The sequence below is a fragment of the Lithobates pipiens genome, unplaced genomic scaffold (assembly GCF_037356315.1).
Source record: "Lithobates pipiens isolate NorthernLeopardFrog02 unplaced genomic scaffold, aLitPip1_a1.2 Scaffold_10, whole genome shotgun sequence".
In the NCBI taxonomy this organism is placed as follows: Eukaryota; Metazoa; Chordata; class Amphibia; order Anura; family Ranidae; genus Lithobates; species Lithobates pipiens.
Window position 1 is genome coordinate 157,841,451 of NW_027507686.1, and position 27,462 is coordinate 157,868,912.

The 27,462-nt window shown below is 48.2% G+C and overlaps 1 protein-coding gene across 1 annotated transcript in view; it reads left to right on the forward strand.

Moving 5' to 3' along the window:
* The first annotated feature begins 3,743 nt into the window (after nt 1-3,743).
* CHD9 (chromodomain helicase DNA binding protein 9) overlaps nt 3,744-27,462 on the forward strand; it is a 318,355-nt gene continuing 294,636 nt past the window's right edge. Inside the window, 1 exon segment of the mRNA XM_077458469.1 lies at nt 3,744-3,975. The gene's annotated coding sequence lies outside the window, so the exon portion shown is untranslated.

The window sequence follows — 27,462 nt, forward strand, 5'->3', positions numbered from 1 at the left end:
CCACTGGAAGGTGTCGTGGAGTCTTACTCTTAGCACACAAAGGACAGGCAGCTACGAAGGCAGTAACATCAGCCCGTAGACTAGGCCACCAGAATTGTTGGGAAATGGCCCAAATTAGCTCATTATTCGCAGGATGGCCAGCTGCCTTGGGAGAATGGTAAGTCTGGAGCTGACATTATCTCTCTGCTGCCTGACTGATAATCTGCTGCCTGACTCTGTGACAGAGCAGGAAAGTGACAAAGCAAGGGACAATCCATAATGTGTGGCAGGCGACGTGGCAATTGACAACCAGGGACGTAGCAAGTGACAATCTGTAATGTGTGGCAGGTAACGTGGCAAGTGACAACCCGGGCTGTAGCAAGTGACAATCCGTAATGTGTGGCAGGTAATGTGGCAAGTGACAATCCGGGACGTGGCAAGTGGACAATCCGCAACATGTGGCAGGTGACATTCTGCAACATGTAACAAGTGACAATCTGCATCTGGTGGCAGGCGACGTGGCAAGTGGACAATCCGCAATGTGTGGTAGGTGATGTGGTAAGTGACAATCCATAATGTGTGGCAAGTGACAATCCAGTACATGGCAAGTGACAATTCATAATGTGTGGCAAGTGACAATCCAGGACGTGGCAAGTGACAATCCACAATGTGTGGCAGGTGACGTGGCAAGTGACAATCTGGGATGTGGCAAGTGGACAATCTGCAACATCCGCGGATGAGAGCGGGTGTTCAGCGGCTCCGCGGGTGAGAGCGGGCGGTCAGCGGCTCCGAGGGTGAGAGCGGGCGGTCAGCAGCTCCGCAGGTGATAGTGGGTGGCTCTGCGGGTAAGAGCAATCGGTCAGTGGCTCCACGGGTGAGAGCAGGTGGCCTGCGGGTGAGAGAGTGGGCGGTCTGTGGGTGAGAGCGGGAGCGTGGGCATGAGTGGGCTGGCCAATCAGGGAGCTGGCAGGAGGGGGAGCATAGAGATGACATCATCTCTCACCGCCCAGTGCCCGCCCTGCAGTGCAGTTCCCCCCTCACTGTGCAGGCAGCTGGGAAGCAGAGAGATGACATTATCTCTCTGCTGCCTGACTGATAATCTGCTGCCTGACTCTGTGACACAGCAGGAAAGTGACAGAGCAAGGGACAATCCATAATGTGTGGCAGGCGACGTGGCAAGTGACAACCCGGGACGTAGCAAGTGACAATCCGTAATGTGTGGCAGGTAATGTGGCAAGTGAAAATTCGTGAGGTGGCAAATGACAATCCATAATGTGTGGCAGGCGACATGGCAAGTGACAATCCGTGATGTGCAAATGACAATCCGTAATGTGTGGTAGGTGACGTGGCAAGTGACAATCCGTAATGTGTGGCAGGTGACATGGCAAGTGACAACCCGTGACATGGCAAGTGACAATCCATAATGTGTGACAAGTGACAATCTAGGACGTGGCAAGTGACAATCTGTAATGTGTGGCAAGTGACAATCTAGGACGTGGCAAGTGACAATCTGTAATGTGTGGCAAGTGACAATCTGTAATGTGTGGCAAGTGACATGGCAAGTGACAATCTAGGATGTGGCAAGTGACAATCCGTAATGTGTGGCAGGTAATGTGGCAAGTGACAATCTGGGACGTGGAAAGTGGACAATCCGCAACATGTGGCAGGTGACATTCTGCAACGTGTGACAAGTGACAATCTGCATCTGGTGGCAGGCGACTTGGCAAGGGGAAATCTGCAATGTGTGGCAGGTGATGTGACAAGTGACAATCCTTAATATGTGGCATGTGACAATCCATAATGTGTGGCAAGTGACAATCCAGGATGTGGCAAGTGACAATCCATAATGTGTGGCAAATGACAATCCAGGATGTGACAAGTGACAATCCATAATGTGTGGCAGGAGACGTGGCACGTGACAATCTGGGATGTGGCAAGTGGACAATTGGCGACATGCGGCAGGTGACATTCCGCAATGTGTGACAATCTGCATCTGGTGGCAGGCGATGATGGTAAGTGACACGCTCAGGGATCCCACTGATTTTGCATTATGGTGAGTTGAACTATTAAATTTTATATAACAGAACAGCAATTGGTTAGAAGGCAACAATGTGTGCCCTTCAGGGGCTGCATACTGTATACTTTGTTGTTCAAAGTTAATAAAAGCTATTGCCTGGGTACTGTGCCACAGGGGTGTGGTAGTCTGTTGTTCAATGGCATTAGTTCATTTTTTTGTGGGGGAGGGGGCATACAAAATTTTGCTATGGGGCCCTGTGATTTCTAGTTACTCCCCAGGCTGGTTCACACTTGTGTCTGAACACGGGAAAGCATAGGCTGGTTCGGACTTGTGCCTGAAACACGGGAAAGCTCAGGCTGGTTCGGACATGTGTCTGAACATGGGAAAGCTCAGGCTGGTTCAGACTTGTGTCTAAACACGGGAAAGCTCAGGCTGGTTTGGACTTGTGTCTGAACATTGGAAAGCTTGGGCTTGTTTGGACTTGTGTCTGAACAGGGAAATTCTCAGGCTGGTTCAGACTTGTATCTGAATACAGGAAAGCTCAGGCTGGTTCTCATTTGTGTCTAAACATGGGAAAGCATATGCTAGTTCGGACTTCTGGCTGAATTATGGGAAAGCTCAGGCTGGTTCGGACTTGTGTCTGAACACTGGAAAGCTCAGGCTGGTTTGGACTTGTGTTTGAATATGGGAAAGTTCAGGCTGGTTCAGACTTGTGTCTAAACATGGGAAAGCTCAAGCTGGTTCAGACTTTTGTCTGAACACAGGAAAGCTCAGGCTGGTTCGGACTTGTGTCTAAACATGGGAAAGCTCAGGCTGGTTTGGACTTCTGTCTGAAATACAGGATAGCTCAGGCTGGTTTGGACTTGTGTCTGAACATGGGAAAGCTCAGGCTGGTTTGGACTTCTGTCTGAAATACAGGATAGCTCAGGCTGGTTTGGACTTGTGTCTGAACATGGGAAAGCTCAGGCTGATTCGGACTTCTGTCTGAACATGGGAAAGCTCAGGCTGGTTCGGATTTGTGTCTGAACACAGGAAAGCTCAGGCTGGTTCGGACTTGTGTCTGAACACGGGAAAGCTCAGGCTGGTTCGGACTTGTGTCTGAACACGGGAAAGCTCAGGCTGGTTCGGACTTGTGTCTGAGGGAAAGCTCAGCTCATCTCTGCTATGTCCTCAGCTGAATGTGGACACCTAGCTGTACCATCACAGAAATACGGTGACCTTTGCAGTGTACAGACACATGATTGAGTCTTCAGCATCGTCTATATTTTTGTACATGTGGAGAAAGCAATGACTGAGGCGCAGTACAGCTCTCGTACTGTAGTAAATTGGGCATACACTGAAAGTTGGAACGTGAGGGAAGCAGCACAGCGTGTGAGGGAAGGGGAATCTCTGAGGGCGTACAGGGACCTGCCAGTGTCATGTACTCTACAACAACTCTGCCTATTGGTCTATGGAGAAGAGGCCATATTAAGCCGCCTGATGGTAACCCAGCCCACCTCGGGTGAGTAAGTTCAGCCTCGCACGGCTCACATTGATCATGTCTGATACAGGGCGGAGGAGTGGGAGGAGGAGGAGGGAGCCGGAGGTAGGGGTAGCTCCTGCTGTGATAGCTGGAGCCCCTGGCAGACACGTCCCGCCGCCTCCTCCTTCTCCTCCACGCATTCACTATACCGAACTGCGCACTTCTCCCAGATCACCAGCCGGGGGCTCAGCCAGGCAACCAATCAGCGGTCAGGACACAGATATGCAAATGAGGCGGGGGAAGAGCTCACGCTCGTCGTAAGTGGTTGGAGGGGCCGCTTTATCAGCACTGGGAAACTTGGCCTGATAGAGCTGCAGGGAGAGACCCCCTCCCTCTCCTCATCCCTTCTCCTGGGGGGGAGTCGTACCCGGGAGCGAGCCAGCGGCCGTCAGCACTGGGGAGGGGGTCCCCGGATACACATCACCCCTCAATGGCGGTGTCTCGGGCGGGATCCCGGGTAAGATGACATGTGCTTTACAGGGTGACTAGTGGGGGAGCCCGGCCTGGGAGAGGACATGTGGGCAGGTGTGTGTGGGGGAGGGGCCGGCTATGTGGCCTGGACAGGGGGACCTCTCAGGCCAGAAGTGACCATGTGACAGGGGGGACACCTGAGTGTGCACAGACAGGGTGACACCGGCCTTCACCCTATATGACAGGGGGACACCTGAGTATGCACAGACATGGTGACACCGGCCTTCACCTATGTGACAGGGGGACACCTGAGTGTGCACAGACAGGGTGACACCGGCCTTCCCCCCTATATGACAGGGGGACACCTGAGTGTGCACAGACAGGGTGACACCGGCCTTCCCCCCTATATGACAGGGGGACACCTGAGTGTGCACAGACAGGGTGACACCGGCCTTCACATATGTGACGGGGGGGGACACCTGAGTGTGCACAGACGGGGACACCGGCCTTACCCCTACGTGACAGGGGGATACCGGCCTTACCCCTACGTGACAGGGAGACACCTGAGTGTGCACAAACAGGGTGACACCGGCCTTCACCTATGTGACAGGGGGACACCGGTCTTACCCCTACGTGACAGGGGAACACCGGCCTTACCCCTACGTGACAGGGGGACACCGGCCTTACCCCTACGTGACAGGGGGACACCTGAGTGTGCACAGACAGGGTGACACTGGCCTTCACAAATATAACAGGGGGACACCTGAGTGTGCACAAACAGGGTGACACCGGCCTTCACCTATGTGACAGGGGGACACCTGAGTGTGCACAGACAGGGTGACACCGGCCTTCACGTATGTGACGGTGACACCGGCCATCCCCCTATATGACAGGGTGACACCTGAGTGTGTGCACAGACAGGGTGACACCGGCCTTCACGTATGTGACAGGGGAACACCTGAGTGTGCACAGACAGGGTGACACCGGCCTTCACGTATATGTGACAGGGGAACACCTGAGTATGCACAGACAGGGTGACACCGGCCTTCACGTATGTGACAGGGGGACACCTGAGTGTGCACAGACAGGGTGACACCGGCCTTCCCCCTATATGACAGAGGGACACCTGAGTGTGCACAGAGAGGGTGACACCGGCCTTTGCACATTGCTGGTGTGGGGTCACCCTTCTGTGACATGGTGACACCACCCTTCTATACATTTCTGGTGTGGGATCACATGTGTGATATGGTGATAGGGGTCCTCTGCACAGAAGGTGGTGTGGGGTCACATGTGGGTGACACCTGCTTTTACACATTGGTGGTATGGGCTTAACCTTATGTGACATGGTGACACCGATCCTTTCCTCAAAGACATTAGTGTTGTAGGTGTCACTGGTCCTTTACACATAGACATTGGTGATGTAGGGTATGTCTGTACGACACGGTAACTTTGGTTCTTTACACTTAGGTGTGTGTGTGATGTAGGGGTCACATCTGTGTGTATGTGACGTGCTCCTTTACACATAACTTGGTGGTCTGGAGTCACGTGGATATGTGTGCTTTACACATTGGTAATGCAGGTGACATGGTGACACCACTTGTGGACATTGGTGATGTGGTGTCACGTGTGGGTGACACTGGTTCTTTGCACATATTTACACTTAGATTGGTGATGTGTGGTCATATTTGGGTGACATTGGTGATGTGGGGTCATCCATAGGTACCATCGGTCCTTTACACATAGAAATTGGTGATGTTGGAGACACATGGGTGACACCACTCCTTTACATATAGACCTTAGTTATGTGGGATAAATACAAGGTTTCTATGGGACTTTTAAAGTACAATTACACCGTATTATAAAAAAAATATACATTTTAATACCATATTAGAATTATTATTATTATTATTATAATTTTTTTTAGAAAAAACATATAAATACATAATTGAAATTGGTACAAAAATAGCACAGAATGAATATAAACAGTTGCAATGCGGATACATCTCAACATGTTTCGCCATACATTATAGGGCTTCTTCAGGAGAACTTTATCTCGCATAAGCATATAATCACTAGAATAAAAAAGAAGAAAAATAATGTTTTGGATTTATTTTTTATTTATTCTAGTGATTATATGTTTATACAAGATAAATGAGTTCTCCTGAAGAAGCCCTATAATGTATGGCGAAACATGTTGAGATTTATTCGCATTGCAACTGTTTATATTCATTCTGTGCTATTTTTGTAGTAATTTCAATTATCTATTTATATGTTTTTTCTAAATTGTATTAAAATGTATATTTTTATATAATACGGTGTAATTGCACTATAAAAGTCCCATAGAAACCTTGTATAGATAACGGGATGTGGCGCTATAAGTAGGTTTCAGTATTTCAGCTCGTTCAAAAAACTTTTCTCCTTGGTTATGTTGGGTCATGGCTTTGTGTGACATGGTGACACTGCTCCTTTGCCTACAGACATTGGTGATGTGGGGTCACATGGGTGACACGGTAGCTCCAGTCTTTAACACCTAGTCATGGATCGTGTGTGTGACACCGCCCCTATACACGTGGCACTATACCTGGAACGGTGCTTGCTCTGCAGATGTGAACCTAGATGAGGTTTTTGACCCAAACAAGCGAACCCGTCTTCTACAGGAAAGCGATGAGCAGTGTGCTTGTCAGTGTGGTCTGGTGATGAGGTCAGATCGGTCCTGTGTTCTCTCAGACCAATGGAAAGCCCTTGTCACATCTGTGCACTAAGACAGAAGAATCCTGCCTGCTACAACTTCATTGTATTGTGCAGGAGGGAACTGGCCTTTCATGATTGGATGATTCCAAGAGATGTCTAAGCCCTGGTTCACACAAGCTCACTTTGAAATCGCTGGCCTTCACTTGAAATCACGCAATTTCAAAACCATGTGTCGTGCCACTGTGACTTGGCTGATATTTGTGTGATTTCACTTTTTCAAATCGGTGCTGAACCGCAAAGTCGCTGTTGCACCGATATTTATTTATTTTTACCTTTTCCGTTGCTGACAATAGGGTGCAACTTGTCCTGCGATTTGGACCTGTTAAATCATATGACAAGTCACCCTGGTGTGAACGGGGGCATGTAATGGTTCCATGGTTAATGATTTGTAGGGGAATGCCAGCTGTTCTTACTGCTCCAATCAGGTCATTCCAAGGATTGCAGTTGCTTTTTGGATGTGCTGACAATGACAATGTTTTGGTATGACTCCATACCCGGGAGATTGGCTTTGACATGATCCTGTGACTGTTGTCTTAGTAGCTAACAAGGGCTAGTGTGTGTGTGTGTATGTATGTATGTATGTATGTATGTGTATATGTGTGTGTATATATATATATATATATATATATATATATATATATATATATATATATATATAATATATTGCTTCACCGACAGTTAATGGTTTTTAGAACGTATCTAAAGCCAAGACCAAACATGTAATATATTGACTCGTACCAGTCCTTACATGTGCTGGCTGCATTGCTTCGTTTTTTTTTTTTCCCCCTTTTATTTTAACTTGTCATCCTAGGGACAACACTCACTCACTTACTGTACCGTATCAATGGAGTAGCAGCATTGTCACCTTAGAACAGGGCTACAGAACACCTCCCCCATGTTATAGTAATGAGTAAAGGGGTGGATGCTCTATAATTTTGTCATACAGTGACCGCACTTCTCCATAGATGCAGTACAGTGAGTGCTGTCACCCTTGGAGGATGGTGGGGATTTTCAGATTTTTCTGTTTTAGGACAGAAAATGTGTTCCTGGAAGGAGCAACAGGTGAACATAGGAAAATCCTGAGGGAAAAAACAAACAAACTATACAGCCACCACATTTAAAGAGGAAGTAAACTCTCATGGGTTTACTTCCTCTTTGATTCCCTGCAAAGGTAAAGCATAATGGACTACTATGCATCACTCACCTGACACAGGAGCCAGCGATGTCACCGCTGTCCCCTGTAGTTCCGAGCGTCCATCTTCTTGATGGGTCTCCGTGGGTCTCGCTGCACCGTCGCTGTGATTCGCCGGAGCAGCGATGACGTCACTCCCGCACATGCGCACGGGAGCCGACATTTGTGGCATATCGCTGCGATCTGCAGCTTACCCAGTGTGCCTGCGCAGCGCTGTCTACGACGCATGCACCGTAGACAGCGGTGGCTGTTTTCAGGTAAATATCTCCTAAACCGTATAGGTTTAGGAGATATTTCTTGGACCTACAGGTAAGCCTTAATCTAGGCTTAGGCCGCGTACACACGGGCGGACTGTTCGCCCAACCTTGTTCGGCAAACAGTTTCATCAAACAGTCCGCTCAAAATTTGCATGAGCGGACTTGCCCACACACGAGCGGACTGTTTGACGAACAAGGTTGGGCAAACAGTTCGCTCAACTTTTGAAATGAACGGACTCGCCCACGTAAGGCGGAGGCAAGTCCACCCATTTCGAGCGCGTGTACAGGTAGGCGGGGCCCGCGAAGGAGACGTCGCGGGCTCCGCCGCCTGGAATGGGCTTAAAGGGGAACCCCAACGCCGAAAAAAATCGGCGTGGGGGTTCCCCCCAAGTCCACACCAGACCCTTGTCCGAGCACGCTGGCCGGCCAGGAAAGGGGGGCGAGCGAGCGCGCCCCCCCTCCTGAGCCGTACCAGGCCGCGTGCCCTCAACATGGGGGGGTGCCTTGGGGAAGGGGGGGCCGCGCGGCCCCCCCACCCCAAAGCACCTTGTCCCCATGTTGATGAGGACAAGGGCCTCTTCCCGACAACCCTGGCCGTTGGTTGTCGGGGTCTGCGGGCGGGGGGCTTATCGGAATCCGGGAGCCCCCTTTAAGAAGGGGGCCCCCGGATACCGGCCCCCCACCCTATGTGAATGAGTATGGGGTACAATGTACCCCTACCCATTCACCTGTGAAATAAAGTACAAATAAAAACACAACACAGGGGGAAAAAATATTTTATTGCACAGCCGGGGGTCTTCCGTCTTCGGGGGTCTTCTCGCCGGACTCCTCCGCTATGTGTGTGTAGCTCTTTTGCCAGCGGAGGAGTCCGGCTTTCTTCCTCCCCGCCGCCGGCCTCTTCTCCCGACTTCGGGGGTCTTGTCCCCCTCTTCGGTTCTTCTGCCGGGCCACCGCGCCTGGTCCGGTGGCCCGGTCTTCTGTCGCCGTCTTCCGTCGCCGCCTTCGGTTCTTCTGCCGGGCCACCGCGCCTTCTTGTAGCTCTTTTACAGGCGGTGGCCCGGTCTTCTGTCGCCGTCGCCGCCTTCCGTTCGTGTTCTTCTTCTTGTTCTTCTTGTTCTTCTCCAGGCGATGTTGACACGTCGCTCCCTCCGGCCGGAATGCCGGGGACGCGCTGTGCGGTCACTTATATAGTGACAATGGGGCGGGGTCACATGGTATATGTCACATGGGTTGATGTCACATGGTGACCCCGCCCCCTTACGATGTCATAGTCCCCATGTGACATCAACCCATGTGACCAACCCATGTGACATATACCATGTGACCCCGCCCCATTGTCACTATATAAGTGACCGCACAGCGCGTCCCCGGCATTCCGGCCGGAGAGCTCGTCGAGTCAACATCTCCAGGAGAAGAACAAGAAGAACAAGAACGGAAGGCGGCGACGGCGACAGAAGACCGGGCCACCGCCTGTAAAAGAGCTACAAGAAGGCGCGGTGGCCCGGCAGAAGAACCGAAGGCGGCGACAGAAGAACGGAAGACGGCGACAGAAGACCGGGCCACCGGACCAGGCGCGGTGGCCCGGCAGAAGAACCGAAGAGGGGGACAAGACCCCCGAAGTCGGGAGAAGAGGCCGGCGGCGGGGAGGAAGAAAGCCGGACTCCTCCGCTGGCAAAAGAGCTACACACACATAGCGGAGGAGTCCGGCGAGAAGACCCCCGAAGACGGAAGACCCCCGGCTGTGCAATAAAATATTTTTTCCCCCTGTGTTGTGTTTTTATTTGTACTTTATTTCACAGGTGAATGGGTAGGGGTACATTGTACCCCATACTCATTCACATAGGGTGGGGGGCCGGTATCCGGGGGCCCCCTTCTTAAAGGGGGCTCCCGGATTCCGATAAGCCCCCCGCCCGCAGACCCCGACAACCAACGGCCAGGGTTGTCGGGAAGAGGCCCTTGTCCTCATCAACATGGGGACAAGGTGCTTTGGGGTGGGGGGGCCGCGCGGCCCCCCCCTTCCCCAAGGCACCCCCCATGTTGAGGGCACGCGGCCTGGTACGGCTCAGGAGGGGGGGCGCGCTCGCTCGCCCCCCTTTCCTGGCCGGCCGGGTAGCGTGCTCGGACAAGGGTCTGGTGTGGACTTGGGGGGAACCCCCACGCCGATTTTTTTCGGCGTTGGGGTTCCCCTTTAAGCCCATTCCAGGCGGCGGAGCCCGCGACGTCTCCTTCGCGGGCCCCGCCTACCTGTACACGCGCTCGAAATGGGCGGACTTTCCGAGCGGGAACAGTCCGCTCATTTCGAAAGTACAGCGGACAAGCCCACACACGGGCGGACTGTTCGCTCAAACACAGTTTCAGCGGACAGTTTTTCGGAATTTCCGAAAGACTTTGTCCGTCCAACTGTCCGCTGAAACTGTCCGCTGAAAGCCCACACACGAGCGGACTGTCCGCCCAAACACTGTTCAGCGGACAAGGTTGGGCGAACAGTCCGCCCGTGTGTACGCGGCCTTACCTGTAGGTCAAAGTGTGTTGTAAGGGTTTACAACCACTTTAAGGACTGGTAAGCTGCACATACAGTTAGTTTTGTTCTTCACTTTAAATATGCTGTAAAATGGAACTAAACCCTTCTATCTTTTTGCAGCCATGAAAGCTGCCATCTAAGGCCCCTTTCACACATGTTGACCGTTTGTCCATTTTCCATCTATCCGTTGACTGATGAAAAACATGGAAAATCTGATGTAAATGGATGATCATCTATTTACATCCGATTTCATCAACATCTATTTTTTGGAACAGATCAAAACCCTATTTTTCTTCCATTAAAAAACAAAACAAAAAAACAGATCTGGCGAAAACCAGATGTAATGAACAAACAGTCCCTTTTTATTTTTATTTTTATTTATTTTTTTGTGTATGAAAAAATGGCTCCAGGGCTTTAGAGGTTAAAGTAATACTAAAGTCTTGTTTTTCTTTTAGTTTAACAAACATGTCATACTCATCTGCTCTGTGCAGTGGTTTTGCACAGAGCAGTCCTGATCCTTCTCTTCTTAGGTCCTTCTTCGGTGCTCCTGGACCTTCCCTCCTGTTCAGTGCCCCCACAGCAAGCAGCTTGCTATGGGGGCACCTGAGCCAAGCCACAGCTCTCCAGTGTCCAGTCAGACATGGAGTTGTGGCCCGCCCCCTTGCTCTCCTCATAGGCTGACTGACTTTGACAGCAGCGGGAGCCGATGGCGCTGCACTGCTGTCTCAGCCAATGAGGGGAGTTCCGGGCAGCCAAGACACTCCTGCAACATCACTAATGGGGCTCAGGTAAGTATTAGGGGGAGCTGGGGAGGTTGCTGCACACATATGACGCATTAAGATTAAAAAAAAAAAAAAAAAACCTGCTGGCTTTACAATCACTTTAAAGTGTTCTGTGTACAGCAGCCTCCACAGCACCCCCCCCCCCCCCCCCTTAATACTTACCCGAGCCACATCTCTGTCCAGCGATATCCACAAGTCCCTTGGCCATCCGAGACTCTCCTTCCTGATTGGCTGAGACACAGCAGTGGTGCCATTGGCTCCTGCGGCTGTCAATCAAAGTCAGTTATCCAATCAGGAAAGGGGGCAGGGCCGAAGCAACTTCGTGTCTGAATGGACACATGGAGCTGCAGCTCAGCTTGGGTGCCCCCATAGCAGGCTGCTTGCTGTGGGGGCACTCGGAAAGGGGGAGGGGCCAGGAGCAGCAAAGAGGGACCAGAGAAGAGGATGTTTGTTATTTAAAAAAAAATAATAATTACACTTTACAATTACTTTAAAGTGATTGTAAAGGATTGTTTTATTTATATATATTTTTTAAATAAAACATGTCATGCTTGCCTCCACTGCAACTTGTTTTGCACAGAGTGGCCCCGAACACTGTCTTCTGGGGTTCCCCAGCAGCTCTCATGGCTCCTCCCTGCATCAGCCAATGGCTGCGCTGATATCAAGCTATCCAATCAAGAGCCAGGACCCGTGGAGAGGGACAGTGCGTCCCTGACAAAGAGAAGTGGCTCGGCTAAGTAAAACGGGGGAGGCTGGGGGGCCGGTCACAAAACACAAGGTTTTACAACCCCTTTAGGGACTCTAGCTAGCAGATGTAAAAAATGAATGTAAACTTCATCCATTTTTCTTTGAAAAAAATGCGACTGAACTGATCAAACGGTCCACGTGTGTGAAAGGGGCCTTGGCCTCTGTTGTATTTGTGACTGCTGCTGTGCTGCACATGTGGTCAGTTTTGACACCAGACTTTTGACAGTACAACCAATGTGATGGGTACATTCCCAGCGCATACTAGGAATGTAAAGTTTTTTTAAACCTGTAAATAATGGGTTTGGTTCCGTTTTTTAAATGTTACTGGAAACCAGTGACTGTTGATCCAGTAAAAGGAGTTCAAATTTTTAATGCTAACAAAATAGGAAGCATGGTCTGATGTGTAAAGTGAAAAAACATCCGGTCATTGGTCAGGTTGGAAAATGATTTGGGGATATTAACCAATTAAGCTCCAGACCAATTTGCAGTCTCTTTAACTGACAATTGAGCAGCCGTGCGACGTGGCTCCTAAACAAAATTGGTGTCCTTTTTTCCCACAAATAGAGCTTTCTTTTGGTGGTATTTGATCACCTCTGTGGTTTTTTTTTTTTTGCGCTATAAACAAAAATAAAGCGACAATTTTGAAAAAAAATGAAATACTTTTTGCTATAATAAATATCCCCCAAAAATATATAAAAAAAACCTTTTTTTCCTCCAGTTTAGGCCGATATGTATTCTACATATTTTTGGTAAAAAAATCGCAATTAGCGATTGATTGGTTTGCGCAAAAGTTATAGCGTTTACAAAATAGGGGATAGTTTTTATAGCATTTTTATTTTTTATTTTTTTTTTACTAGTAATGGCGGCGATCAGCGTTGTTTTTATTTTATTAATATTGTGACTGTGACATTATGGCGGACACATCGGACATTTTTGACACATTTTTTGAACCACTGTCATTTATACAGCAATCGGTGCTATTTAAATGCACTGATTCCTGTGTAAATGACACTGGCAGTGAAGGAGTTAACCACTAGGGGGCGAGGAGGGGTTATGTATGACGTTCTTTTTTTTTTTTTTTGTAGGGGGCGTGGCCTGGCATGTGACGTCACTGATCGTCTTTACCTATAACAGGGAACAGACGATCGGTGACAGCCACAGTAGGAAGCACAGGGAGAGGTTTGTTTACACAGACCTCTCCTCGTTCTTCAGCTCTGTGACCTGATCGCGGGACACCAGAGGCGATCAGGTCCGCTGGTCCCGTGGCCATGGTCACGGAGCTCAGGACCGGGTCGGAAGCGCGCCATGGCTGGGCACTTAAAGAGCAACGTACCGGTACGTGCTTGTGCCCAGCCGTGCCATTCTGCCGATTTATATGTGCAGGAGACGGTCCTTAAGTGGTTAAAGTGGCACTAAAGGCACCTGTGCTCCCAATGGTCTGACACCTGTGAGGTCCCTTGCTGGTGCTGTATTTTCTCGGTTTCTTGGCGCCTGTCTTTGGCCATCTTGATTGCCTGATGTGGAGTGACCTCACACGCATGCATACTCAGAAGTCATTCATTTTGGCACAGAGCCCAAAAAAAATTAAAATGAGCTGTGCATGTAGGGGATTGCAAACAAGCAAGTAAGTGTATTCTTTTGCAGAAGAGACATTGTATGGCTGTTCTGCAATAGATAGCCTGCCCATTTGTATTTTGGAAAGGCTAGCTATACAGTTATTCTTGTAATACACGGATCAAATTTTGGTGGATTCCTTCATAAGTTTACATATCCTTTGAATTTATGATTTCTTGGGCATTTTTCAGAGAATATAATTCATAAAACAAAAACTTTTCTTTCACTCATGGTTAGTGTTTGGCTGAAGCTATTTATTATCAATCAGCTGTGTTTACTCCTTTTAAATCATAATGGTAGCAGAGGCTACCAAATGACCCTGATCAAAAGTTTACATAACACACTTAAAGCGGTTGTATAGTGTATTTTTTTACTTTTACCTACAGGTAAGCCTATAATAAGGCTTACCTGTAGGTAAAAAAAAATATTCCCCTGACAATGTGCCTCTGACTGCAGTGACACATGCACACAGGGGTTTCTCGGCTGGAACCCGGCAGACGCCGGTCCCTGCCGGAAAGAAATCTCCCGCGCGCATGCACAGGAGTGACGATATTGCTGCTCCGGCCACTCACAGTGCTGGAGCCGTGATATCCTGGAGATATGTCGGGGCCTCTTTCTAAGGTAAGTATTTCATAATGAGCTAGTATGCGGTGCATACTAACTCATTATGCCTTTTCCCTTACAGGTATGAAAAAAAAAAAATGTCAGCGGGTTTACTACCACTTTAACCGCGTGCTTACTGGGCACTTAAACCCCCCTCCTGCCCAGACCAATTTTCAGCTTTCAGTGCTCTCACTCTTTTATTGACAATTGTGCGGTCATACAACAGGGTACCCAAATTACATTTTTATTTCTTCCCCCACAAATAGAGCTTTCTTTTGGTGGTATGTGAACACCTGTTGTTTTTTTTTTTTTTTTTTTGAAAAAGACCGAAAATTTTGAAGACAAAACGGTTTTATATTTTGTTATAAAATTTTGCAACCAGGTAATGTTTTTTTCCCCTTCATTGATGTACACTGATGAGGCGGCACTGATGGGCAGCACTACTAGATGGCACTGGCATCACTGGTGGGCATTGATAGGTTGCACTCTTGGGCATTTATGGCACTGATTGACACTGATATTCACTGGTGGGCACTGATTGATGACACTGGCAGGCGGTACTGGTTGTCACAGATGAGGCGGCTATGCCTTTTCCTCTTCGGGGCCGATGACCCTTCAACAGTAGCCGGTGATTGGCTTTTGTTTTCTTTTTTTTTTTTTCTCCTCACGCTGGCAGCTTGAAGAGAAAAAAAAGAACGATTGCCGAGCTTCTGTTTACATCACGTGATCAGCTGTTGTTGGCTGACAGCTGATCACGTGGTAAGGGCCAGGATCGCCCCCTTAGGGCCGGTTCACACAGCGAGGCGAGGCGACACGGCTCGCCTCGCCTCGCTCCCGCAAGTCGCCCCCGTTCTGTACAATGGAACCGTTCTGAGAGGAGCGACTCGAGTCGCTCCGACTCAGAAAAAAGGTTCCTGTACGACTTCGGGGGCGACTTGCATTGACTTCTATACAGAAGTCCTCTGCAAGTCGCCGCTGAGCTCCCCGCAGGTCGCGGCGAGGTAAGTCGGAGACGCCTCGCCGCGCCTCGCTGTGTGAACCGGCCCTTACTCCGATCTGTGATCACCCGAGTCTTGACTCTGTGATCAGAGTGCATGACCCGCAGGGAGCTTGCAAAGGGGAGGACGTCTATTGACTGCCTGCAGACAATATAGGTCCTTGTAGCCATCATTTGGCTATAGCTTAGATGGGAAGAGGTTAATACCGTGTTTTGCCCCCTTTAACATCAATGACAGCTGGAAGTCTTTTGTGGATGAGGCTCTTTATCTTTTCAGATGGTAAAGCTGCCAATTCCTCTTTGCAAAAAGCCTCCAGTTCCTGAAAATTCTTGGGCTCTCTGTCTTGCATGAACGGCACGTTTTGAGATCTCCCCAGAGAGGGGCTCAATAATATTGAGGTCAGGAGACTGAGATGGCCACTCCAGAACCTTCACTTTATTCTGCTGTAGCCAATGACAGATCGACTTGGCCTTGTGTTTTGGATCATTGTCATGTTGGAATGTCCGAGTACGTCCCATGTGCAGCTTCATGGCTGATGAATGCAAATGTTCCTCCAGTATTTTTTGATAACGTACTGTATTCATCTTGCCATCAGTTGTGACCAAATTTCCTGTTCCTTTTTTGTAGCTCACACATCCCTAAAACATCAGCGATCGTTACCCGTGTTTCACAGTAGGAATGATGTACCTTTCATCATAGGCCTTGTTGACTCCTCTCCAAATGAAGCGTTTGTGGCTAAAAAGCTAAATTTTGTTCTCATCACTCCAAATGACTTTGTGCCAGAAGGTTTGAGGCTTCTTGTCTCTGTTCTGTTTGGCGTATTGTAAGTGGGATACTTTATAGCATTTGCTTAGTAATGGCTTTCTTCTGGTGCCCATCTTTCTTCAAGTGCCTCCTAATTGTGCATCTTGAAACAGCCACACCACATGTTTTCAGTCCTGTATTACACCTGAAGTTATTTGTGGGGTTTTCTTTGCATCCCCAACAATTTTCCTGGCAGTTGTGGCTGAAGTTTTTAGTTGGGTAGTTTCTGTTGCCATTATGATTTAAAAAGAGTAAACGCAGTTGATTGATAATAAATGGCTTCAGCCAAACACTAACCATGAGTGAAAAATGTTTTTGTGTTATTCATATTCTCTGAAAAATGGCCAAGATATAAATTCTGCCAGGGTATGTAAACTTATGAGCACAACTGTATATTTATACTTTAAATAAACTCTTTTGTCTAATGAACTTGGTGGGAAATTTTTGTTCAAAAAGCATGTGCATCCAATCAGATGCAGGCACTGTGTGGGTATTCTGTCAGCCATGGTTGCTGGCTGTCCGAACACAATAGCCAGCACTTTCATTCATTCATCCATGCTGTTTAGTGTGGATAGGGAATTGAGTGATCTCTCTTGTTCAACCTGCAGTGCTGACAAGGGATATCTTAACCTGTATGCCTTGCTTTAGTTCACTGACCAGAAACCCCCAAAAGTCTTAGCCCCAGTACACACGGACGGACATTCCGACAACAAAATCTGTCAGATTTTTTTCTAATGGATTTTGTCCGAAACCGGTGTTGCATACACACGGTCAGACAAAGTTGTCGGAAAATCCGATCGTTCAGAACGTGATTACGTTTGTTCGTAGCAACAGGACTACGTTTCGGCTAGTAGCCAATAGCTTTAGTCTCGTAATTTGATCTGAGCATGCGTGGCACTTTTTCCGATCGGAATTCTTTACAAACGATCGGACCATGTTGTCGGAAAATTTTATATCCAGCTCTCAAACTTTGTTGGTCGGACGTTCCGATGGAAAAAGTCAGATGGAGCCCACACACGGATTATCTGACAACACGGTCCGATCGGACATTTTCCAACGGAATTTCCTACCGTGTGTACAAGGGCTTAGGGGTTGTTCATATGGGTGGTAAAACCAGCTGGTTGAGCCATAGTTTTACGGTCCCCTGACCACTCACCTAAAGAAAGGCAGGCAGCCACTCAGGGTGGTACAGATTTAATTGCATGTCTCATTTGGTGGACAATGCCATCCCTCAACCTGAACCAGACCCATTTAAATGTTTAGGGCTGTCCCAAAACTACCCGGCAAATGCGTGCGATGCACACAGTTGTGGTACGGTGGTTCAGCTCTTGTAGAATAGGTGCACACTACTGCGTGTCAGGAACGGGCAGAATCGCATGCTTTCCCGACACGCACGGAAACATGCTGGCATTTAGCAGAGGTTCTGTGGTTCCAATAATTGTTAAAAGCAACCCCACGCATCCGATAAACACCATGTGGTTCAGTGATGTGCGTTTTTGGAAAACAAGCAGGGACTTCTTCCACATAGGGCAGTCCATTGAAATGAAATGAATGCACCTGTAGGTGTGAACCAAGCCGTAAGGTCAACTATAATTTCTTCACCACCAGTTAAATACCCTCTGAAAAGTAATCCACCACAAATTGCATTTCAGAGGGATGGCAATGGTAGCCACATGGGAGAAAAAACCTGTCCATGCTCCTGTGGGATCCACTGTCTGGGTCATGGGGAGTTGCACAGCTGCTGTTGCAAACTCTTCACATACGCAGAACATTACCATTCATTCCTATGATCAGGGAGTTTAGAGAGGTGGATATCACACCTTGTTCCAGGTCAGTTACACACAGTACTGACACCAGTGGGTCACCGATGCAGCCAGGCACCTAGAGCTTTCAAAAGGAGGTCAGTAATGGCAGTCCTATAATTTTCTCCTGAGAGAGGTCTACTTTAAAGAGAAATCTGCCAGCACCATACTGTAGGTACCCCTCTACAGGGACTGACCTACAGGATTCAGTGGATGTGCCTGTCAGATCATGTTATATTTTTGGTATAATGCTAATGTCTTGCAAATAGATATTTGTTAAAGCGGGAGTAAACCCGCTGAAATTTTTTATTTTTATTTTATTTTATTTTTTTCAGACCTGTAAGGGAAAAGGCATAATGAGCTAGTATGCACCGCATACTAGCTCATTATGAAATACTTACCTTAGAACGAGGCCCCGACATCTCACCCAATCCACACTGAGGGAGCTGACATGTTCCCTCGGCGTGTCTTCCGGGTATCTCACAGCGCCGGAGCCGCGATATCGTAACTCCCGAGCATGCGCGCGGGAGATTTCTTTCTGGCAGGGTTCCTTCATCTGCCGGGCTTTCAGCCGAAAATCCCCTATAGTCAGCAGCTCATTGCGAGGGGAATATCTCCTAAACCATACAGATTTAGATTTTTTTTTTTTTTTTTTTTTACCTACAGGTAAGCCTTTTTTATAGGCTTACCTGTAGGTAAAAGTTAAACAAACAACACTATACAACCGCTTTATGCTGGCCATGCACTGATAGATTTTATATACAGCCTGATTCCAATCCTTAGATGTGGTGGCTGCATTTGTTTATCCTTTTTTTTTTTTTTTTTTTTTTTTTTCACACCTGATGATCCTGCCAGTAATGCCGGCCATACACGGTTCGAATTTCGAAAGAATTTTCTTTCGAAAATCGTATCTAAGAATTTTCGTATGAATTTCGCACCATTAGTGGGCTGCAGCAACAGCCGATTTTCGTGCAGAAATAAAATTTGAGGAATCGGACATGTTGGAAATTTTTAGAAAAACGAACGATTTTCTAATCAATGATGGGAGAATCGTGCGAGAAACGTAAGAAAATGTACGGAGATAAAAGAAAATGTACGGAGATAAAAGAAAATGTACGGAGAGAAAAGAAGATTCCCAGCCAAGAAAATTATTTTCTGTAGCAACATGAGGTGAAATTGAAGGCTTGGTCGGCCGAATTTCGAAAATCAATGGTGGCATCATCGGATCACAAAAAAAACGAATTTTCTGATTTTGAAAAGAAAATTTGTTCGAAATTCGACCGTGTATGGCCTGCATTAGTGTCTCCCACTCTGAATGGCGGAGGGATTAAAACACATGACTAACAAATGAAAGCCACACTCCAAATAACACTTTTAAAGGGGTTGAAAAGTCTCCATGTTTCTCACCTTAATGCATTCTATGCACTAAGTTGAAAAATGTTCTGCGCTGCAGCTGCCCCTAGAGCCACCCCCCCTCCCCCCCCTTTCTACTTTTTTTTTTTTTTTATTCCTGAGCTATCAGTTCCAGTGATGTTCACAAGCCCAGTGACTCCAGCTGCTGTCTCTGTCCTCATTGGATAGATTGATAGCAGCAGGAACCATTGACTCTCGCTGCTGCCAATTAAATCCAGTGACACGTGGTGAAGTCCTACTGTGTCTGTCAGTGGACGCAGCAGCAGGACTTGGGAGCATTCCTGCATGGGTGCCCCCATAGAAAGTGGCTCTCTGTGGGGCATCTGATAAGGAGGAGGAGCCAGGATCGCCACTGAGGCACCCCAGAAGAGGAGGATTGGGGCTGCTCTGTGCAAAACTATTGCACAGAGCAGGTAAGTAGAACATGTTTAAAAAAAAATCAAAAAACTTTAGAATCACTTTAAAAGCGGCTACAGCAATGTGATTTATTAGTTATGTGTTTTTTTTTCTTTTGGGCCAAAGGTTTAAAGGAGAAGTATTACCAAAGCTATTTTGGCTGTACTTCTGGGGATTACAGAAGTGCACTTTGTTGTGTACTCAGACCTGCTGCATCAAGAGAGAGCATGTGATGGGATTTGAATCAGACTAGGCCACACTTGGCAACATCCTGGGAGTATTCCATTCAGGCTTCAGGAGGTATGTAAATGACCTACACTTATAACAAGGTCATTATTCAACTTTAGTCAGAGCTGCAAAGTTTGTTTTTATCTACAAACACCCCTTCTCTGCATAGGCAGTTTCTCTGTAAAGATGAACTAACCCTTAAAGAGGAAGTAAACCCTGATGGGTTTACTTCCTCTTTTTTTCCCTGCAAAGGTAAAGCATAATGGACTACTATGCATCGCATAGTAGCTCATTATGTGTCACTTACCTGACACAGGAGCCAGCGAAGTCGCCGCTGTCCCCTGTAGTCCGCCGCATCCATGTTGCTTGTGGCGTCTCGCAGCTCCGACGAATCACAGCGGCGCAACCGCGATGACGTCACTCCCGCGCATGCGCACGGGAGTCGCGCCTCGCAGCTCCGCCGCTGTCATACGGCGAAGCCGCGATGACGTCACTCCCGCGCATGCGCACGGGAGTCGACAAATTTGGCAAATCCATTCTTGGATTTGCCGCATTTAGTGCGCCTGCGCGCCGCTGTCTACGGCGCATGCGCCGTAGACAGCGGTGCCCATTTTCGGGCAAATATCTCCTAAACCATATAGGTTTAGGAGATATTGCTTGGACCTACAGGTAAGCCTTAATCTAGGCTTACCTATAGGTCCAAGTTGTTTGGAAGGGTTTACTTCCTCTTTAAGCCCTAGTTCACACTGTGGCTTTGAAATCTTGCTACTTCAGTGCAATTTCATGCACAGATGTCTATACAAGTCACACATGAAATCGCCAAAATTTGAACCTCTTTCAAAATCGGTGGAGGTCGAAGTCACACCTATTTAGACAATTCCATAGGCTTCGCTAGGGTGCGATTTTTCATTCGATTTTAAACTGTTAAATTGCACCAATGTGAACCGTGCTTTAATAATAAAAAAAAATATCGTTGTGTTTGAGCTTGCATTACTCTTTGCAGATCAACACGGCTCAGCAGACTTGGTGTGAATGGGCCCTAAGAGGCGGTTCACACTGCCGCGACCTGAAAGTCGGCATGGCTTTGCCAGGCAACTTCAGGGAATTCCTGGGTAATCTTCCAGCATTGTTGGATCCAAATCGCATCAATTTTAAGGTAAGGATCTGATTTGGAGGCAACTTTCATTGAAATCTATGGGTACAAGTTGGCTAGCAGTCGCCTTGAAGTAGTACAGGAACCTTTTTCTGAAGTCAGAGCAACTTCAGTAGTGTACATTAAGATGGCTCTCATTCACTTCACTTCAATTTCCAATATCCAGTGACTTGAGGTCTGACAAGTCGGAGTCCAAGTTGCTGTTGTGTGAACCGGCACTGAAACGTTCTTATTTGGATCTATGTAGATAGGCAGAGGAAATCTGACCAGATGACGCTGGTAATACAGGTCACATTAACTTTGTTCTTTGCTTATTTTGTAACTTTCACCGTGTATGATACAAAGTTTACAAAGTTTTGCAATTCTGTTGGTGCACACTTGCTTTCTCATGAATTCAAACAGCTTGGGAAAGAAAGTTGGTGTGTGTGTGTGTGTGTGTGTGTGTGTGTGTGTGTGTGTGTGTGTGTGTGTGTGTGTGTGTGTGTGTGTGTGTGTGTGTGTGTGTGTGTGTGTGTGTGTATAGATAGATATTTTGTGGCAGTAGGACCCTGTGCTAGCTGGGATATTTAGTTTTGACCTGACTATTGCTCAGGGCCCCACCCTACAGACAGGAATCATGTGGACTTCCATTCCTCTACATGAGCCATATTCTTATGACCATTGGCAGATTAAAGAGGGATTCCACCAAAAAAAAAATATTAAAAGCCAGCAGCTATAAATACTACAGCTGCTGACTTTTAATAAATGGACACTCACCTGTCCCGGGTTCCAGCGATGCCGATCGATCGCTCGGCTCTCGGCTGCTGTAGTCACCATTCTAGGTGAGGGAATCAGGAAGTGAAGCGAATCGGCTTCACTTCCCGGTTCCCTACTGCGCATGCGCGAGCCATGCCGCGCAATAGGAAATGGCAACAGGGCAGGAAATGGCGTAGACTCCCACAGGAGTCTATGCCCGGAAGTGGGTGAAAATACCTGTCTTTGACAGGTATCTCCACCCCCCCTCCCCCCTGAAAGGTGTCAATTGTGACACCGGAGGGGGGGAGGGATCCGATCAGCGGAGGTTCCACTTTAGGGTGGAATCCCGCTTTAAGTGTCGGTTAATTTCCATTACGTTGATTATATTGTTACAATGGCACCTGGAAGGCAGTACGATATGTTAGGCTGCAACTAAATATGTTGTTCCTAAAGTTGATGCGTTGAAAGCAGAAAAAACAGGCATTGCAGTTTGTGCATGGGATTGTGTAGTGGCAGAGTGGTCAGGGTGCCCATTGTGACATATGTCCTCCAGTGGGCATGTGAGCAACAGAACTGGACCACAGAGCAATGGAGGAAGTTGGCCTGGTCTGATGAGTTCTAGAATGGTTTGTGGAACACAGCAAGTTCGAGGTATATGGCTTGGCCTCCAATTCTCCAGCTTTCGAGCCAATCAAGCATCTCTGGTATGTGCTGGAAAAACCAGTTCACCTCGCAACACAGAGCTTAAAGGATACGTTTAACGTCAGGAACATGTTGCATCCATTTTTAGGATGTAACATGTTCCCACTACTGCAGCTGCTGCCCACTCCACTGCTTCTAGTGATTGCAAGCAGGGGATCTCCCACCCCCCCCCTCCACTCGCTGTCACTAAGGCCCCTTTCACACTGGGACGGTTTTCAGGTGCTACAGCGCTAAAAATGGCACCTGTGTAGCACCTGAAAAAACTGCCCCTTTCACACTGGAGCGGTGCGCTAGCAGTACGGTGAAAAAATGCCTGCTAGCCACATCTTTGGAGCAGTGAAGGAGCGGTGTATTCACCGCTCCTAAACTGCTCCTACCCATTGAAATCAATAGGGCAGCGCGGCTATACCGCAGGCAAAGCCCCGCGCTTTGGGGGCGGTTTTAACCCTTTTCCGACTGCTAGCGGGGGTTAAAACCACCCTGCTATCGGCCACAGACCGCCTTTAAAACGATGGTAAAGAGCCGCTAAAAATATCGGCGCTTTACCGCCGACGCCCGCACCGCCCCAGTGTGAAAGGGGCCTAATTTAAAAAGTTCACACGGGGCTCTGCTCTCCTAGCTGCATCATTCATTCACTGAGTTCTGTGAATGGGAAACTAGAAGTACCGACAGACTTTGGTAGTTCATTGTCTCTTCCTGTCAGTGTGTAAGTTAAAGTGGTTGTATACTCTTTTTTTGTAACTTTTACCTACAGGAAAGCCTATAATAAGGCTTACCTGTAGGTAAAAAAAATATCTCCTAAACCTGTACGGTTTAGGAGATATTCCCCTCGGTATGCGCCGCTGACTGCAGCGGCGCATGCGCACGAGGGGATTCTCGGCCTGAAAATCCGGCAGTGGCCGGCGGCCGGAAAGAAATCTCCCACGCGCATGCGCGGGAGTGATGCCACTCACAGCGCCGGAGCCGCGATACCCGGAAGAAACGCAGAGGGAGCATGTCAGCTCCCTCGGCGTGGATTGTGCCAGATGTCGGGGCCTCGTTCTAGGGTAAGTATTTCAAAATGAGCTAATATGCGGTGCATACTAGCTCATTATGCCTTTTGCTTTGCAGGTGTTAAAAAAAAAAAAAAATAGCGGGTTTACTACCGCTTTAAAAATAAATGCACATAATTTTATTTTTTTTCTCTACAAAAAGATGTGCATTTTTATTTAGTTTAAAGGTGAACTTATCCTTCTCCCTTTAAAGGATCTGCTACTGATGGCTTGATGTCAGTTACCACAGCATACCTTCAGAGGTCTAGTGGAGCTCATGCCTCGATGGGTTAGGCCCCTTTCACACGGGGCGGATCAGTAATGATCCGCCCCGTGATGATCCGCTCGCTCAGCGGGGATCGCTCCGTTGTCCCCGCTGAGCCGGCGGCAGACAAGGGCGGTCTCCGCACACTGTGCAGGGACCGCCCTGTCAGCTCTCCGCTCTCCTCTATGGGGATCAGAATGAGCACGGACCGTCTGTCCGTGTTCGTCCGATCCGCTCTGCAGACGGACAGAAAAATAGGATTTTCCTCCGTCTGCAGAATCGGACATTTGCGGAGGCGGACAATAGCGGGTGTCTGCGGATGCTCATCCGCAGACACCCACTATCCCATAGGGATGAATGTATGCCCGTATTTCATCCGCAAACGGATGGATGAAATACGGACATACCATCCGCATGTGTGAAAGGGGCCTTAGGGCTGTTTTGCCAACAAAAGGGACCTGCTGTGTGTGTGTGTGTGTGTGTGTGTGTGTGTGTGTGAGAATATATAATGTTTATCCAGTGTTGTTGCTTGTGTTTGTCAACTTGAATGATACCTGTAGCAACGGATAGAAAATGTAGATCACTTTTGCTGTCATGCCAATCCTTTGGTTTCAGTATTCCGGGTCATGCAGCAAGTCTAGAGGGGAGGAAATCCAACCTTTATCTGACATTTCTTTGCTCCATGCATTGACTGTAGACTTACAAAAGTCAGGCCCAGCCACCTGTCATTTTCAGGAGTCTAGCAATGATGGCCCAAATGTTTCTCCCATGGTGGGTGTACTTTTAACAGGGATTTCTTATAAGTTTTAAGCTGACAAATCTTTTGCCACTGGTCATTGCTTTTAAACACCTGGCACCACAGCTGCCAGAATACCTAAATGGTAACTGTAGCTGATATGCTGCAGTCATTATCAACCCAACTTCTTTCCACCTGGCTCAATAATGATAATAATAATGATGATGATGTGTTTGTCAAGCTGGGTGGTCACCCATGGCTTGAATTTTAGGTGATTCATAGAAATTCCCCAAATTTCCAGCATTTCCATGTATGGCCAGCTTAAAGCGGTAGTAAACCCGCACATTTTTTTTAAACCTGCAAAGCAAAAGGCATAATGAGCTAGTATGCACCGCATACTAGCTCATTATGAAATACTTACCTTAGAACGAGGCCCCGACATCTGGCCCGATCCACGCCGAGGGAGCCGACATGCTCCCTCGGCGTTTCTTCTGGGTATCGCGGCTCCGGCGCTGTGAGTGGCCGGAGCCGCGATACCGTCACTCCCGCGCATGCGCGCAGGAGATTTCAGTCCGGCCGCTCGGCCGCTGCCGGATTTTGACGGCGAGAAACCCCTTGTGCGCATGCGCCGCTGCAGTCAGCGGCGCATACAGAGGGGAATATCTCCTAAACCGTACAGGTTTAGGAGATAGTTTTTTTTACCTACAGGTAAGCCTTATTATAGGCTTTCCTGTAGGTAAAAGTTAAAAATGTGGGTATACAACCACTTTAAGGCTTTGTAAATTTTGTGTTTTATGGGTGCACCAGAAAGAAATCTGCAGTGCATGGCACCTGCTAGGTGGCTCCAGTGGAAGTTCTCCTCTCCCCCTCCCTTCTTGCAATCTTGTGGGACACATCACAGATCTCAGAAGATTGCCTGATCAATGGGGAGGCACTGTGCGACTCTCGTGCATGTGCAGTGTGCACCCGGCTGTGAAGCCACAAGCTGTCACAGCCGGGTAGTCACACTAGCGATGCCAGTGCCACGGAGAGTCCTGGGTCCAGACGGCCACATCGCTGGACCGTGGGTCAGGTGAGTGTGTTGAAAGTCAGCAAATGTATCAAACACAAAAATCCTCATTGGATTTGATTGACAATAGCAGAATCCAATGGCTAGAGATCTTCTCTCATTACCATTTTTCTCTTGGTGTCAGGAAAACTTGTCAGAATTGAGTCACGCTGATGCATGCAGAACAATGAAGCAGCAGACAGAAATTACACTTGGTGCCCTTAACCACTTCAATACAGGGCACTTAAACACCTTCCTGCCCAGACCAATTTTGAGCTTTCAGCACTGTCGCACTTTGAATGACAATTGCGTGGTCATGCTACACTGTACCCAAATGACATTTTTATCATTTTTTTTCCCACAAATAGAGCTTTCTTTTGGTGGTATTTGATCACCTCTACGGTTTTTATTTTTTGCGCTACAAATAAAAAAATAACGAAAATTTTGAAAAAAAAAATGTTTTTTTTGTTTCAGTTTCAAAACTTTGTAAATAAGTACGTTTTCTCCTTCACTGATGGGCACTGATGGGGCTACACTGATGGGCACTGATAAGGTGGCACTGATGGGCACCAATGTGGCACCAATGAAGTGGCACTGATAGGCGGCACTGATGGGCGACACGGATGGGCGACACGGACGGACACTGATAGGTGGCACAAATTGGCACTGATAGCTGGCACGGATGGGCGGCACGGATGGGCACGGATAGGCGGCACAGGTGGGCACGGATAGGCGGCACAGGTGGGCACGGATAGGCGGCACAGGTGGGCACGGATAGGCGGCACAGGTGGGCACGGATAGGCGGCACAGGTGGGCACGGATAGGCGGCACAGGTGGGCACTCATAGGCGGCATCGTTGTTATAGTAATGGATGCCAATCAGTGCCAAACAATAATGCATGCCAATCAGTGATGCCCATTGTGGCCACTGATTGGCATCCATTATGGGCACTGATTGGCACCCATTGTGCTGACTGGCACCCTGGTGGTCTAGGGAGGATTATGGATTTTTATTACCTTTTCCCTGGTGGTCTAGTGGTGTCCCTGGTGGTCCAGTGTGGGCATCCTCGGGGGGGCTGTGCTGATAATCGATCAGCACAGACCCCCCCTGTCAGAGGAGCAGCCGATCGGCTCTCCTCTACTCGCGTCTGACAAAAGCGAGTGAGGGAAAGCCGATCACCGGCTCTTCCCATTTACACTGTGATCAGCCGTGATTGGACACGGCTGATCACATGGTAAAGAGTCTCCGTCGGAGACTCTTTACCGAGATCGTAGTTGCCGGGTGTCAGACTGACACCCCGCAACAACGATCGCCGCGATGCGCGCCCCCGGGGGCGCGCAGCGGCTCATAATCCTAATCACGTCATATGACGTCCGGTTAGGATTATGAAACCACTTTGCCGCCGTCAATTTGTAATAGGGCGGGCGGCAAGTGGTTAATCAAGAGTAAATGTACACACTTTAGATCAGTGATTCTCAACCAGGGTTCCTCCAGGGGTTGCTAGGGGTTCCTTCAGGATTGAGAAATTTCTGCTTCTCAGATAAGTTCCCACCGACACCATTGATCTTTTTAGCTATCTGTAAGGAGGTAATTCTTCCCAATGACCACAAGTGTAAGGACCATTCTTCTCACTGACCATCACACTATTGTATCATGAGTTGCAGATTTCTCATTTTTAACAGGGGTTCCCCGAGATCAAAGAACTATTTCAAGGGTTCCTCTGTGTTGAAAAGGTTGAGAAAGACTGCTTTAGAG